Source organism: Anomalospiza imberbis, chromosome 2, assembly GCF_031753505.1.
Source record: "Anomalospiza imberbis isolate Cuckoo-Finch-1a 21T00152 chromosome 2, ASM3175350v1, whole genome shotgun sequence".
Classification (NCBI taxonomy): Eukaryota; Metazoa; Chordata; class Aves; order Passeriformes; family Viduidae; genus Anomalospiza; species Anomalospiza imberbis.
The window spans coordinates 78,179,409-78,196,654 of record NC_089682.1 but is presented as its reverse complement, the minus strand read 5'-3'; the positions used below and the strand labels follow the sequence as shown (position 1 = coordinate 78,196,654).

Sequence of the window (17,246 nt, the reverse complement as noted above, 5' to 3'; positions counted from 1 at the left end):
TAAATACATTTAATTGGGGTTTGTGCAGTGGTTGCAGTTTTTGTCATTCAGCAAGGCACATCCTGCACATGGGGAAATCAGAGCAGTGGTTGTGGGGTTTGCCTTCCATCTCTCATCCACCATGGGATGCAGCCCTCAGGAGGACTGGAAAGGTCAAAGGTGCATGAGCAGATACCATCATTGTTTCCTGCCCTCTCCAACAGTTCCTGGCATTAGAAAGGATGGCTGCTCTGCTCTGTTTCAGCCAGTTCGGGCTCTTGAAGGACAGCCGTACACTGCTGCTTCCCTGTCATGACAAGCACGGCTTGAATGAACAGAACACAGAGTTGATAGTGCCCTCTTTCTCTTCCTGCAGCTGAACAGAGCTCTGCATGGCAGGAGGAAAAAACAGCCTCTGCAAGCAAAGCCAGGCACTGCCAGCAGGTTGGTGATAATGCATGGGATAAAGCCATCAATTCTGAGGAAGGGCCAGCCATTTCCCCTGCCTGCTGGACCACACGTGCTGCATTAACGCTAACCCAATAATGCTGTCAAGCCTTCCTGGGTGGATGTTCTGTCTTACTCTATTCGTTCTGTCTAACTCTATTCAAACCAGTTTCTGCATCTGCTTCCAACCTGAAGTGCATTTTATCCCATGAGTGATACCTGAGAGTTCAAGAAGTGTTTGAACAACACTCTCAGGCGTATGGTGTGATCGTTGGGCGTGTCCTGTGCAGGGCCAGGAGCTGGACTTGGATGATGCTTGTGGGTCCCTTCCAACTCAGAGTATTCTATGGTTCTGTGGACGTACATGAGGGCAGGGCACTGGAGCTCTCTCTGGAAAGAGTACTGTGTTTCTGAGGCTGCTCGTGCTCTTCTTCCCCATGGTCAGAGGTGCCTCTCCCAGCTGGATGAGACCTGCCTCTGTTCTTGCTACCACTGCAGGTCAAGAAAACTGCAGTGGAGTTATGTGCTCCCTGGCCCAGTGCAGAGCAGGCCAGAGCAGATGAGCTAAGCTGTTGCTGGAGGGAATGTGCACTGTCTACCCTGAAGAACAGAAACATTACAATCTTTTCTACTAAGCTTCCAAAAATTGGCTTCCTCCATCCAACTCTTCCTGTGCTGCTGCCTCCTTCAGACTTGGATTAAACTGACTTGCTCTGTGACAGTCAAGGGATTTGAAGATCCCTTGGAGGAATCCTAGAGGGCAGAAAAATAGCATCACCTCCTTCCTGAGACATCTGAGGAGCTGTCCCTCAGTGATGCCTGCAGCGCCAGGACACACTGTGAAGTTTAAGAGGGCCTGGTAGGGAAAGCAGCCTGCTGTGCTTGGGTCTCTGTCTCCCACTGAGCCTCCCTAGGAGGAGAGAGGAAATTGTCTCAGGAATCAAATGCAAGGCAAAGCCTTCATGGAAACAGAAAGGTTATGATGAGGTGGAAGGACATGTCAGCAGCAGGGCGAGCCAGCGGGGCGAGCCAGCGGGCTGTGCGGGGGCAAAGCAGCAGCAGCCCCTGTTTCTCTGGTGTGTGTCAGCATAAATGAGGGAGGCTTTGGGCCCTCTCCTTTGGAGCAGGGACGTGTCACACAGTCCTCCAGGTTATTGCTCTGGGCTGTTCAGGACTGGTACTGCTTTATCCCCCTGGAAGCCTTGGGCTAGGTAACCATGCCCCAGGCTTGTTCACAGGAGGCTTGGGAATATTGATCTGAGCGTAGACAGCCAAGGATCCCTAAGCATCACAATAGTTTAAAGTGTATATACTGTGAGACAAGTCTCCTCCAGCAGCAGAGGAGCTGGTGCTGAAGAGTAGCTTCTCTCTGCTGAGCTGCTTCCAGAATAATGATCAATATTTACGAAGTCCAAGGAGATCATCACTCGTACAGCCTTGATAAGAGGTGTAGCCAGATGCTTGAATCTGTTTAAGATGTGAATCCACAGAGAGGCCACTGCTAAAAGGAGTGTCAGCCCACAGTGTGGGGAGCAATGTCTGAGTGCTGGTGCTATTGGAAAGCTGCCTGCCTGCCTGCTAGCAAGCAGAGAGCAGAGCACCAGCAGCACCAGACTGTTCAGGACTATAGTCCTGTCCCTGTGGCAGAGCTAATCTCTCAAAGTTATCCAGGGAAATCTGGGCTTTTGCCTGTTTGGGATACCTAAATGAGCTGCCAGAAAGCAGTTTCTTATTTACCAGCATTTAGATTGAGAGAGAGAGAGAGAATGAAGCTAATTTATATTCAAACAAAAACCAGACTTCGGAAGCATTTGGTATATCATTAAAAAACATTAAGGACAGTGAGTATTAGTGCAACCATCCTGAAGCAGCAGAGAGTCTCTGAAGAAGATGCTTTCAATATAATAGGTATTTTTGCTTAAAATGTGTTTGTGACCTAAATATAATTTAATTTCCATGCCTTTGAACAGTGTGATGCTAATGAAGCAGGCAGGGATGGCAGAAAGGAGGCTGAGGCAGCCGCATCGGAAGCAGCTCCACTGCAGTGCGTTAGAGCCCCGGCGTGCGCTTCGCCCTGGCTGTCACAGCCACCAATGCGCTAGCCCTGCCCAGGGCTGGCCAGGCAGCAGGAGGAAACCTTGGGCTGCTCTGCCAGAGAAATGGGCAGGGATCCAGCCAGGAAATGAAGGCTGATCAAGTGCTGTTCCATGAGCATTAATGTCTATGTACAAAAAAAGATACATCTGGCAAGGAGGAAAAATCACCTCTCATATAGATGTGATTAAAACCCTGACATACTGCTTGTGCTTATTTTTCACCTGGAATCTGTATCACCAGCCTCTGCCATCCCATTACTTGCTGGAAGAAGGAGGGTGAGCAGTGGTAATTTTGCAGTGAGCTAAAATTGTGCATAGAGCTGAGAAGCCTGGCCCAGTTCCTCCTGGTAAAGAGATCCTCCTAGTCTTAAGCATTTATTTTCTACACTTCTGACAATGGAAGTCTGCCTGAGCCAATGCCAAATTTGCCATGCTCTGGTAGCACAGTCCATGCTTTTGCTATTTTCTCATGGCACGCATTGTGGGGTGACAAATATGTCAGACACCACTAATGTTTGTGACCGGCTGGCCTGGGTGTGCTTTAGGCTGCAGTGTCTGAACCAGCCGTGGCCCATGTGAGTCAATGATTGTTCAGGCCATTTTGGTTGGATTAACAATACCTGCTCTTTGCAAAGGTGCTGGTTGTTGTTCTCCCATCAGTCAGTGCTGATGGGCTGTCCTAAATTCAATCTGTCTGCAATCACACACAGGTGTCAATTTAAAGTTAAGCTTCAAGCCCTTTACAACCACCATCTCCAAGCAGCTCCAGCTTGTGCCATGTCCACTCCTGGGACATGCGGCTCTCTCATTCCAGGTGCATCATGCAAGTCCTGGCCATGACTGCCTCAGCCTGTGCCACATCCCAGCAGAGAGGTTTAAGGAATGGTAGGTTTGTGTTTTCTCCAGAAGTGAGCTCTGGCTGGGCTCAGGCTCCTGAAATTCCTGCAGTGTGTAGGAAACAGGCATCAGCCCCAGGCTGGTCACACATTCTTTGCTGCTTGAACTAGATGTGATTTGGTAGGAGTGGGTTTGATATTTTTTTAACCCTTTTTCTTTTTGTTCCTTGGGAATATTTTGAGTTTCTGAATTTCTCATGTTTCCCTGCTGCTTCTAACAAGAAAAAAAAAACTTTTTATTTTTTTAAATGTAATGAGGCTATAAAATCTTGGTAGAGAGATATATCTGCTCTCCCTGCCCTGTCACCACAATTATTCTTCCATTGCCACACAGTGCTTTCTTCCCAGAAGATGTATGATTTCAACATCTCTCAGTCCTTCTGGTGATGTCAGGAGATGAAAACTATTCCCAGTACAACACAGAAGAGTAGAGGGAAATGGTGTTAGAGGGAAATTGGGCCTTAAGAATATGGTGCATCATGAGAGAAATTTCACTCTGGCATACTCTCCCAGGCCACATGGGTGCTGTATCCAAGCAAAGAAATATAGAATGTGATGAAGAAGGACTTGGCTTATGGTGCATTTACCCTGGTGTATTCCCGTGCCTCTGAGCCCATTAGGAAGGGTAATATTCTCCAAGTGTGTCAACCTCTTGTAAGTTATATAAAGGCGTCAGGAAGGTCCTAAGTTAGCAATCAACTTCAGCAGGAGCTTGCAGGTCTGCTTGAATGATCTGACTTCTGCTTTCCCCGTGCTGAAAGGTTTGGTGCAAAAATACCTCACAGCAATTAGTTGTAAAACTGAGCTCATTTGTGACATTAGAAAGAATCTTTTTCCTCAAATATTTCACCACAATTTGTGCTCTTACGTCTGTGTATGAGAAACAAACATAAAGGCCTGTAGGGGGCTGCCCAGCCCTCCTCAGACGTCCCCCTTTGGGAATGCTAACAGATAAGGACTTCTGTATGGTTTAGGTAGAAGCTACTGCCAGGAGTAGCAAATGATAACTGGAGTTTTTGTTAACTAGACAGTCACATCATTGCAGCTGTCTGAAGTGTGGACTAAAAGTGCTGATGTCCACAGACAGCAGACATGGGTTCTTACAGCTAAACTTATGTCAAAATGCCAGATTTTCAGCTCCTCCAGTGTTGTGTTTGTTTTCCTTTAATTCTTTGCAGTTTTTACTTCTCAATCACCTTTTTGGTGCACGCAGGTGCTACAACAAACTAAAGACCTCCTTGAGGCATTGCTAAGTCACATGCTAAAGGTATCTGTCCCAGGAAAGGTGTGAGGCAAGCCATTAGAAACATGGAAGAGAAGACAGATGAATACTGTGGGCAGCAGAGCATTTGTTCAGGTGGTCAAAGCCAGTGAACAGAAGATGAACAGCTCCCTGTTTGCAGAAGGTGTGTACGGCACTCCAAGTCTGCAGTGAACATAAAAACTGCCTTATGCCTAAGTCAGTAGTAAAATGAGCATCAAGACTGGAAGTCCATGTTAGGAGGGAAATAAACTGTGCATTACTGAGGGATTATTTATGTTTGTTGAGTAGAAAGGGGCAGTAAACCGGAACCATTCTCTGTCCCATATGCAAGACCCTTTGGCACCTGGAGATGTAACAGTGAACCAGAAATGGGAACCATTCTGACCTCACAGCTGCTGATGGATTGATCTGCATAGGAAATCCAGCACTTTTTAGCACTAGAAGAAGCCAAGTGTTCAGTAAGACCAGTGCAGCCTGTACTGTAGCAGTGACAGCTGCAGAAGCACAGAGAGAGCTGTTGTGATTCAATACTCATGCTTGTCCTCTCTGGTTTTTACAGGAGTCATGGCCATGCTGCTGGATTCATGGAGTGTATTACCAGAAAGAACTCTACATAAAATGTGGTCTACAGGAGATGGTTACTTTCCTTCCTTCCTGGTCTGGGCACTTCCTGCTGCCTTCCTCTTGTATTTTAAAAATGAAAAATATGAAAAATAATGAATTTTCCCTTTAAACTGAGATAACAAAACAAATGATACTCAAGCCTGCAGCTTAATGGCAAGGAATCAAGGAGAAAAAGTGGTTGTAGATGACTCTCAGTCCATTTTGCTGATAACTTTTCCTTACACCAAGGGCTGTAACTCCATAAAATCACAGAATTTCAGAGGGCCTCACAGGAGAGCAGGAGCTGTATTGCTGGAGTATGGGTGGACTCTCCAACCCATCCCAAGGGGACAGAGCAGGGGGCTCCCATGCACATTTCCAAGGCACTGCATGACTGTAGGATGAAAACTGTGAAAGTGTAGAGGAAAGTGAAGAAGTATCAGGAGAGCAATAAACAGGGCACTTCTCTCCTCCTTAATCACAGCCCAGCCTTCAGGAGGTCTGCAGGGAGAACTAATGGATTAAATACAGTTATTAAATGAAATCTTGGAAACTTTTCCCTCACCTGGCAGGACTGAGAAGCTGATGGTTATGAGGGAGTGCTCCCAGTGCATTTGAGCTGTGAGAGGCGACCAAAGGAGCTGGGAGCATGGCTGACGCTGTACAGCCACAGGATTGAATAACCTGGGCTTTTGCTGTTGCCAGGGGCAATCTTGAAATTTTCTGAAGACATCCTTCAGCAATTCCCAGGTGGACTAAATGAGGTGCTCCTTCTCAAATTGCTTTCCACCTGAGGAGGAGATCAGTCTGTTTTATTTCACTTGCTGCAATGCTCGACCATCTCCAGATTATGGGGCATGCGAGCAAAGAGCTGCAGCTCTTCTGAAGCCAAAGACTACAGCAGCATCCCAAGGGATGCCTTGATCACTTACTGATATGACCTGCACAAAACCTTGCATGAGTGTCCTCAGAAATGCTTGCTTGTGTCTCCAGGTGCCCTTCTGTCAGAAGGAAGGCTCCAGAATGTGTGGCTGAAGATGGGGGGTGATTTCTGTCCCGGTGCCATGGAAGGCTGAGTGTAGATGGGAGCTCACCAGGCAGGTTTCAGTGAGTACAAGCACTGTTCACAACTGGGAAGTGGAGGTGGAACAACTTATTGTTAATTATATACCATGGTGCAGTGGGGTTTAATGCTGGCTGCATTCCCAGGCCATAAGATCTCACCTTGCTTTCAGCAAGGATTCAGTAATCTTTCCTCCTCCTTCCTCTCCTAGGAACTCCTTTGCCTTAATAATATTAGGAAAAGCAGTGCTTTTCATAACTCCAGGGGTTTATCCGGAATGTGTGAAATAGAGCACTGTGAACTGTCACTTAAGTGACTGTAGCTCAGCAGGGTATGAGGCATTTTCTGCTGTCTCCTTTACTAAGGGGATGGGATGACTGGAGTCCCTGCCTGACCAGGTGGTTTGTGAGCAAGTGCTCACAGGGAAGTCAGCTCTGCCCACAGCTGGAACCAGCACTGTGAACTCCACTCCAAAAATTAAACTTCTAGTGCTGGGCAAAGCTAACACATCTGTTGGGAGAAAGGAAATCAGCTTTAATAAATGGTATCATAATTCAAAGTATTTTTTTAATATAAAGCTAAATTAAAGTAATACACTTCTTAGGGACAAATCAACACCAATCAGGCTAATCAAACTGTCATCTAAAATAATCCAACACAAGTAGAAAATCCTGTGTAGCTCAGTGATGACGCCAGTAATTTTATTCAGTCACTTTCAGAGTATAAAGAGAATCCTTCATCTTTGAAGTCAGTGACATTGGTTTCTCCAGTTCCTCCTCCCTTTCCTAGCATGCTTCCCCTTGCTTTTGGAGGGTCACTGGCTGGGATGCCTGTCTCCCGCAGTCCTCATGCCACCACTGCCTGAGTAAAACCTCAGCAGAAGTGATGCTTCACCAACATACACCATTCAGGCACTGAATTGTCATTAGGTGTTGCTTGATCATTACTGGCAGTAGAGATTCCCCTTTACATTTTAGACAAAACTCGCTGCTGGCACTGTACTGGCAGTGGAAAAAGGGCAGGTCATGAAGTGTAGCCAAGATCAGGGTCAAGGAGCTGGGCTGGGTGACTGTTGTGGGACCATGGGTGACAGTGACAGCACTGCAGTGGCCCTGCCCCTCAGAGCTACTGTCATAATTCAAGCAACAGTAAGTAAAACAAAGCAGCAGGCTACTATATGCATAATAAGCTCCCCCTTTAAATGAGTGTCTGTTCTCAGACCCCTGAGCTAATTCAACCCTCTGGTCCCACTGACAAAGCTGTGTCAGAACCATGACTCCCTGAGAGGCAGCCCCAGGTGAAAACAGGATGGGAGGAGATGGGCATTAGGAATTAACAGCTAGTTCATTCATAAGGTACACACAGGCTTTGCCATCTCCTCACCAGCATGTAACACACACACACAGTCCCACCACTGAACTCATTCACTATGCAATTTTAGATCCTTGGCTTCTTTTGAATGCAAGTAACTTTTAGCTCTCTACTTATTTCCCTTCTTTCATAATTTTATTTCTGAAATTAAGAATTGACATTTCCTCTGTTTGTGCTCCTGAGAGGCAGTTACACCTTTGTACAGCTATGATCTAGCTGCTATGACTTCTGGAACCATTATCTTTCTACCCAAGGATCTCCAGACGCCAGAAGTAGTTTTGATCCATTTCTTCTGCTGCAACACTTCTATTCCTCTGATGTCAAAGAGAAGTCCATACACAGGAAGCTTCTTCAGAAACTTTCCAATGACCTGAGTTGCTTTTCTCTGGCTCTGGAGAGAAATGACAATGACATCCCTCATCTGTTATGTGATCTGTCAACTGGAGAGACTGTCCCTCACACAGAGGGGAGTTAACATGAGCTGAGGGATTCCAGCACATCTCAAAAGTTTTATCATAAGTCAACCTTTAAGAAGGATTAGATGCAGAAAATACCACCATACCTTTCCAGTGCCAGAGGCACTGGAGATGTAAATTTAAGGATGCAGTCAATATAACTACCTGAGATATGGCTTCCCAGGGCACCATGTCTCCTCTCCCTTTCCACAGTCTGGACACTGCAAGTTCATCCAAGGGCTCAGCTACTCAAGTAAGCAGAAAAATCTCAATAACATGGAACATAACAGAGAATAGAGAGCAAAGGTGCTGCAGGGGCTCTGCAGAGTGGGAACATGGACCTGGAAGCATTCTTCCCTGTTTCTCTTGTTCCCACCAGCTCCTGTACAGCCCAGTTCCCAGTTAGCAGAGGCCTGTCCCAGTGCCACCACACAGCACTGCTCCTAGGCATGAGGCAGCATGGCACAGAGGTGCATGGGTTGCTCTGGAGTAGTAGGAGTGCCATCAAACCAGATGCCTTTGGAGTTCATCTGGCTTTACACAGAGAATTGTTTCAAAAGCACCCTCATGTGCACTCTGCACAGAGCTCACTGGCCCCGTGGTTTAATTGCTGTGGCTTTGTGCTGTCCCAAAGCTGCCAAAGTGCTCGTGGAGCACAGCTGGCAACAGCAGCGATGGCTGAGCTTGCAGCGTAGGGCATCCAAGCCATAACCAGCCTGGATGTGAAGTGGCACTGCAAGAGCCAGGTCCCATGTCTCTATCTGCAGAGCAGCACACTCACAGCCTGGACAAACAACTTGTGAGAAGCTGGGATTTTGTTATGTATTCAAGTAAGTGTGTCTCCATGACACCTGCTTCCCACTTGGATGACAGGCTTGGGTGGCACTGTCAGGTACAGACAGGGTTGCTGCAGGCTGCTTCATGGGGAGGACATTGATCCTGTGAGCTCAGAAGAGGAGCAGTTCCTCAGGGAAATATGGGAAATCACCACTCAGATGTGTGACCTCTGGAGCCATGTGATCAAGCGAGACAAAACCCCTTCCTGTATGGCCGACTTTCTTCTTCATGCAGCCACCAAGAAGTCTCAGCTGTGATTTTTTTCCAGCTGTGCTGGTGGCAGATGCCTATGGGTATTCAAAATCTCTGGGTAGATTTTGAACTGGAGGGTTTAGCTGCACCAGTGCAAAATCCCTGCTGTAAACAAGGCTGACATCTGTATCTGCCTTTCATTCCTGCAGCAGCCCTTTCCTCTCTCCCCCTTCTCCTCTCTAATAAAGACATCCTGGCAAGCTTCCTGTTTTTCAAGAAGGCTCAGAGCTGCCAGTTGCCCTGGCTTTGGCTTCATGCAGGCCTCTTCCTCTGCCCCTATTAATTCCCCTGTAAATCGGATCATGATGAAAGGGAAACGGCAGTGTAATTTAATTGTCCTCCGAGCACAGTGCGCTGGAGAGGGATGCTGGCAAGGATAAGTCCTCATGAGATGCCTTTTTTATCCCTATATGTTACTTTGCAGGGGAAGGGGGACACTCAGCATTAGCTTCCTCTCACCATGCGCCTTCTCGTAATGCCCAGGAATGAATCGTGGAAGTTCACTGTTCTGTGGCTTCCCCGCATTGGGAGAATAAGAAAATGGAGATGTCCCCACTCCGTACTGGATGTAGGGGTGGAGGGTGGGAATTAATTAGGCAGTTGCTGGACAGAGCTCTAAAACATAACGTGCTCCCTCATTGTGGCTGTCAGGCAGCCCCATAACTTGGCAGAGCACCGTTGGATCCCATCCTGTCTCCAGCAAGTTGGAGTTGGGGGTGGAAAAGGGATGGGGAGCAGAGAGATCTGTGTCAGAAGTGTTTCTGCAGAGAGACAGGTCCCTTAACACAGAGAGCAGGAGCAGCAGCGGGAGTCCTGCAGCTGCTGTGGGTTGTGAAATGGCTCTGGAACTTAATTTAAAAGCAGCAAAGGCTTGGGCACATGAACAAACCCCACTGGGTAGGAAGGCACAGCACATGAACTGAGCCCCAATGCTTCTGTGTCACTGAGCTCTTTCCCCCAGGCAACATGGTAACACGTGATTTGGTAACACAGATTATGGTATAGTTTTTCCATCAGGTCTTGCTGGGATGCCTGCTTTCCTAGGCATGGTAGCAGGGAGTTGAACAGCTCCTCTGCTGTGGCTGAGGCACAGTGACATGTTGGCCATCTTGTCTTTTCTTGAGCTTTTCCTTGGGGACAGTGTTGACTCTTCCTCTTAACTTCCTAGCATTCCACTAAAACTTTCACAAGTTTCTAATCCTTTATGGAACAGTCTCTAGCAATTAGAAAACTGCATTAAAGTGATGTTTCACTGGGGATCTGTGAGCTGATGTAGTGGGAAAGCTCAAGAAAGGTATTGAGCTGGAGTCAAGGGGCACTGGGTCTTTGCTCTGAGATGAATTTATTTCCAGAGACAGATACTCTGACATGTGAGCTCATGTATGGTGGAAAGATCAGCAGCAGGTGCCTCCTGCATGGAGGGGGAGGACCCTGCACATCTTTCCTTGCTCAAATGGCGGGAACAAGATGGGGGAGGAGAATGGGGCAACCTTGAGCCTCTTCACAGGAGCTGAGACTCTTAATTGCTGCCATCACCAGAAGTGTCACCAAAACAGATCTGCTGTTAATAAAAGGTAACCTGAAACTGTCACCTGTACAATGTGCAGCACTAGTGGAACCTCTCAGCCCTTCAACTGCTACTGGACACCAGAGACCATCAGCTGCATCAGGTGGTAGCTGCAATTACATGCACTTCCATTTTCATGGTTTGGGTTCTTCTGTCTTTCTGCCCTGAAATTCCCAAGCTGGTCTTCAGTTCCTCTTCCCCATCAAGACCAAAAGGACTTGCTGGTAAAATATTCCTTTTTCCACACTTTAAAATGTCTGGTGTAGAAAATGTACATGCTTCTTACTTGGCCTCCAGTGTCTTGAGATTTAATTAATCCCAAGTCACATTTGAATATCTTCTGAGACAGAGGCATAACATGAATCCACTTGCATAGGAAAAGGCATGCAGATATTTGCTTCTGTGTCTCTTAATATGAGGAGAATGTCAGATGGAGTCACTTCGTCACATATTTATGATAAATTACTGTTTTCATTTAAATCCTATAAAAATTATGTAAGTTGGTGTGCTCTTGAAAATGTTGGGCCCAGAGTTATTGCTGGATCAGATACTTATTGCTGAACAGTGTTCAGCCTTCTGCAGGCTGCCTGTCTCTGCAGCTGAAAGAGGCCAGGTTTAGATTAGGTATTAGGAAGAGACTCTTCACTGTCATGGTGGTGAGGAGCACTGGCACAGGTTGCCCAGAGAAGCTGTGGATGCCCCATCTCTGGAAGTGTTCAAGACCAGGTTGGATGGGGCTTGGAACAGCCTGGTCTGGTGGAAAGTGTCCCTGCCCATGGCAGGGGTGTTGGAACAAGATGACCCAAAATATTTTGTTAACATTAGGGTGAGATGGACTGGTAAAGATCTTCCATGTGAAGACTGGTCCTCACCTGCCTGGATTTGGCTGTTCTTCTGACCAAAAGTGATAGGAAATGCTTTGCTGAACACAACCATTCTGAAATCCAGAATAAGATAAGAAGCAAGGATGTACCAGGTTCATCAAGTGACTTCATCTGCTCTGAGACTGAGCCCCGGTTCCCTGTGACTTCTCAATAGCTGCGTGCTCATGGCCACCACTTCCCTGGCTCCTTGCCAGACTTTCTGGAGTAACTTTTTCTCATTTGGAGTTGAATGTCCACCTACTAGGCAGCTCTAACTGGTTAAACCCAAACCTGTGTCTAAATCAGATTCCAGGTTCAAACATAGTCATCACTAAGGACACAGCTGCTGAACAAGCAGAGTAAGAAAGAGATGCAAACCAGAATGGTAGGCAAATGCACTCAGGATTTGACACCTGAGATATTTATAACCCAGATTATTTACAGTGAGATGTCAAACCTAATTTGAAGATTAACAAGTAGTCTTGCAACAAAACAAGCAGGAGAAAAAACAGCAGCAAAACCAGGTGTGAGATGCCTCTGAGCCCATTCACCTGAAGGATGGTTTAGAAAGGATGACACAAGTCTGACAAACCCCTTCAGTTTCCATGTAATATGGAACTGCAACATCAGACAAACTAAAAATACAATCTGATTTCTGGTGCCTGTAAGATTGACTCCATTGGTCTGCCCCATTTGGCCTGCAGGATGTCCCAGTCTGTCACGGCTTGTTTTTCTTGTAAGTGAACCGTGTAGTGAACTTGCCACACAGAATTCCCTGCTGGGAAATCCTAGATATTGACAGCAAGCACCACAACCTTGAAAGGTTAATGAGTAACTCTTTCTGTATGTCCTACACAAAGAGGATATCTTTGAGTAGGCCAAATTGAAAATCCCGTATCTCATTTTGTTTGAGCTCACAGCACTATTCTGTAGTGCTGTGTGAATGACAAATCCCTGGAAAAACACTCTCAGGGTGAGGATGTAATACACGTGACTGTGTTTGCCATGAAAACACGTTTATTTAGAGAGACTATTGAAGTACCAGAAAGAAATATGTGACTTGTCTCTAAGATGTTCTCCTCTGCACGAGAAGTGAGGTGTGGAATACAGTGCCCTTAGGTGAGGTTGTCTTATCTCACGTATTTGTGTACAACTGAGTTAACTCAAGGTTTACCTTATTTTAGACCTTGTACAAAGCTGTTGGGCCCAGTGTTCCCGCTTTGTGCCTGTGACTTGATAGCGCTGGAATCTGTGTGTCATCTTGAGTCTAAGTGCTTTTACTGGGATTTGGTGATAAAGTGCATGGAGTTTCTAGTACTTGCTGGCCAAAAGGGTTCACCTGTTCTGCATAGAAATATGCAGAAATACAGAATATGCATAAAACATTTTAATTTCTTGTCCTCATTGCTTGATGAATAGGTAGCCTTGGAAGGCAGAGCATCTCTGTTTGTGCCACTCCTGGCCTGGAAAGTCTGGAGTTGGAGTAGGCAGCAGTAGTGAGCCTGTGATCATGCTCTTGGCAGTATAGCACAGACTCAATGCCCAGGTACCAGAGCAGCAGCAGGAAAGAAGTGTGTCCAATTTCTGTACAGGATGTGATTTCCATGCTCATCAGATAGTGGAAACTGGAATAAATAGAATTAATGTTCTCTTGGGACCATTGTAGACAGTGTGAATCAAAGTTCTTTGGCAGAGAGTTGCACTTTCCCACTCTAAGTGCCCTGAAATGCCCTCACCAGCTATACAAACAAGGAAAATTCTGCTATTATCCCACACTTTCTCCAACCATCTTCCACATCAAATGCTCACAAATGAAATGAATGAAAGATAAGCTTGGAAGCAAAGGTGGGAAGAAAAGTTCAGCACTCCCACTGGAGAGAGAATGCTCCGGATGAATCACTGCCAAGCCTGGTGCTGCTCCTGAAGACTGATCAATATTCAGAGTAATAAAGGGGTACAGAAATCTGGCAGTTACTTAGGGAGGAGCAAGGTGCGCAACAAGACCCTGTAATAGCTTGATATGCCCAGATCTTGGAGTATGTGCTGCTGTGCTCCAAGTTACAGCATCCTCAAAGGGATATATTAGCACTATAGGGTGACAAACTCCACAAGAGTCCTGTCACTTCAGTGTCCTGTTTCCCTGATTGTCCATTTTTAGTCTCCAAACTCAGGGTAGTCTGGGGGAGTAGTATGTGTGAAGTCACCCCTCTTCCTTGCTGAGGAGCAGTGATGGAATTGGGAGGACTCGGACCTGGGAGCCCAGCAGCACTGCCAGGTCCTGGAATTAGACAGGGGGCAGATAGGGAACAGTCCTTCTAGGAGGAGAGACTAAATACATTAAGGCTCTGTCCTTTCCAGTCTTGCCTTACTGGGAGCTGGGTAGATCCTACGAGATGTAGCTTTGAGTGCTGGAGTGCTCCTGGGACTATGGATCATGATTTACAACAAGGTCTGGTTTTCTCTGCTGATTACAGAGCCTTTGTAATTCTGACACCACCATGCCCCTCTCCTCAAGATCCCACATGTGTATCTCCTCGACAAATTCCAGCCCTGATTCTGAAAGGACCCACTGCTGAGGTGGCAGCTACTTATTAAAGGTCCAGTCTTCACAGTAGAAAAGGAACTGGAAAAGAAATGAAAAATTTAATTAATGCTAGTGATGGTTCATAGAAGAAAAGCAGTAAGAAACACCTTTGGTGTGAGACTGATATTAAACTATTTTTTAAATTACTTTTCCTCCTTTGAAAGCAAAAAATAATTAACTGTGAAGTGCTGGCAATGTAATACCAGCTCTGAGTGGTGGTGCATATATTTAGCACTTTAGTTGTCCAGTTCTGAGAAATCCCAGGGGACGGGGTTTATAACAAGTATATTATCTTCTCATCGAAGAGGTTTTTTTTTAATTTTAGAGGAAAAGCATAGCTCAATAAATGATGTTCACCAAATCCCAAACTAATTGAAGTCAGGAAGGTGCTCCAGAGGCCATCCAGCCGAAGGCCCCACTACAGCAGGCCCAATTAAAGCAGGTTATTTATGGCTTTGTCCAGCAGAGTCATGAATAGCTCCAAGAAGAGTGATTTCCTAATTTTTCTGGACTCTATTTCAATCTTTGATGACCCTTATAAGGATAAAGGAGCTTTTCCCATACCACAATTTTCCAAATTGCTCCCATCCCACCTCACGCCTGTTGTCTCTGCTACAGTGCATCTCCAAGAAAAATCTGGCTCCATCTTCTCTGTGCCTTCCCATTGCAGACAGCATTAAAATCTCCCCATACCTTCTCTTACATCTGAACAAATCCAGTTCACCCAGCTTTTCCCTGTACATCACACACTGCCCTTCCCTAACCATCTTGGAGACCTGCTGCTGAACTCTATGTTAAGGTGTTTCCTCACTGGGGAGCCCCAAAATGGAGAAGATTCTCCAGGTACATTGTTAGGTTGGGTGAAACAAATTTATTCTGCAGTTGGAAGTCCCAAATTTAATGTTAGCAATAAGCCCCTGGCCTCAGGATAAGAAGTTTCCATCTCTTCTTCTGGCAGTACATGCCCATAACCAGACTGGGGATTTTGCAGTGTGGCAGAAATGCTTAAAAACAAAATAGGGTTTCAGCAGATAATTAAAAATAAAAATAGGTGTAGGTGTCAGATCAGCCATGAATCCAAACTGTCACAGGTCCAAGCTCTAAATATCCTTTGAAATGCACACCCCAGCAAAGGAAGCAGCTGGACACACAGTTTGGATGCATCCTGATGTGAGCAGTGCTGCCAGTGTGGGAGCACAGCCCACTCCCATTCTGCAGGGTGACCAAGGCAGCAGCAGCTTAAGAGGCGAGAAGAGAAGCAGGTCTGGGACCCTGCACTGCACTCAGCGCAGGAGGGGATGTCAAGGTAAAGCTGCTTATGTGATGAAATCACATCACATTAGAGCTGCAGGACTACAGGTGCACAACCCCTGTGTTCCACACCTCTTGCAGGTAGAAGAGAAAGACATGGGGATGGATGTACCCAGGTTGTTGGGAGCCATTGGGGATCCTTCTTCTCCAGGCTGATCTTTTTCTCAGCAATGAGAGTTCAGCAGATCCCTTCTCTGGCACCGAGTGTGGGTGACAGGGAGGCAGTAACAGAGCCAGCGCAGGGGGTTTTCAGGAGCATCAGCTGAGCACGTTGACTTGGAGGCAGAAAGAAGTGCCAAAGGAAAATGAGGGATAGTGGAGTGCTCCCTCTCTGCCACCATGCTGCCGTGCTGCTGCTGCTGGCTGGCAGCAGGGTTAAGTCTTTGTGTGGCTTGAAACAGCTTGTAAAATATTGTTAAATGGCTTGAAATTCTCAAGGTGATTTGGATAAAAGTGCAGACTTTCAGTACTTTTATTATTTATATTTGTGGGTTGATAGGTTTTTTCCCCTCTTTTAATCATGTGACTTCCCATGTATTTCTGTGATAAATCAGTTTAATTATTGTGTCATTTAGAAATAATCAAAGGTTGGCAGCAAGAGAAGATACTGCTATATTATTCATGTATATATACATACTCCATTTTACTCTAATGGATTGTTCCAGGTATGTGAAAGGCCCAGGACACTTGAGAGGCAGATGCCAACATAGAGAATGTGTTTTTACAGCAAAACCTGTTGTTAATGCCAAGCTGCCATGTTCAGAAGGCTAAATTATCAGGAGCAATTTCCATCCCATTGCTCATGACATGTGCATGGAGGATGCTTCTCTTCATAGCCATCTCTCATCCTCCAGTATTCACTCATTCAGAGTTATAGTTCTGCCATTTTACAACATCAGAAATCCTCCTGAGAAGCTATTTGCAATGCATATGAGTGTTTTTTAATTTAACATTTATTTTCAGGAGCAAATAGGCGATTGCCTCGAAAGAGGAGAACTAACAAACCCCACAAAACTCGCATTGGCCTCACATAACTCATCAATTTGAGAAGACGCCCCGCATGGTGCTGACAATATTGTTAAAATGTCACCTGTTATTTATGCCACTGCAGCCAAACGTGACATTCATGGCTGTAAATGAGCAGCAGGCTTAACGAACAAGTGGAGAGGCTGAGTCCCCCGTGCCTATTGCTGCCCTTGGGCTGCACTGCCGGCAGCAGCCCCAGCCCAGGGGCACCCGGTGCCTTCGCGCCGCTGCCGCAGACTCACGTCTCATAAAGTTTGTGGCTAATTGAAAAGTGCTTACTCCTCTTTCACTCCAGCACTTAGTGCTGCCTCTGTGGTTTTTTGGAGGGAGGAGCAGCCAACGACCCCGCTGCTAATGAAGTGTTGAAGTTCGAACATAAAGAGGCAATTCACCGTAGGTCATGTATGGAAAATGCCTCTGCCTGGCCGGAGCTGTTGCTTCTTCAGTGCACAGCGTTTCTTTTCTGGCACTCCTGGAGCTACGCTGCCAGCAAGGTATAAACTGAAAGGGTTTCAATTACAGCCTGTCTACTCTTCATCAGGGGTGCCCAGGTTTCCTTGCCCTTCAAGCCACATATTAACCCCCCAGACAGTCCTGTGCTGCTCTGCACAGAACTGCTGACATCCCTGGGT

General features: G+C 46.3%; 1 long non-coding RNA gene across 2 annotated transcripts in view; it reads left to right on the top strand.

Moving 5' to 3' along the window:
* The first annotated feature begins 6,411 nt into the window (after positions 1-6,411).
* Positions 6,412-17,246, top strand: part of LOC137469316 (uncharacterized) — a 31,674-nt gene continuing 20,839 nt past the window's right edge. Inside the window, exons 1-2 of one of the 2 annotated variants that reach the window (XR_010996439.1) lie at positions 6,412-7,813; positions 7,909-8,427. This is a non-coding gene — a long non-coding RNA (uncharacterized lncRNA). Of the gene's footprint in view, positions 8,428-17,246 lie in introns of both variants that reach the window. The other variant, XR_010996438.1, reaches the window with a different exon arrangement.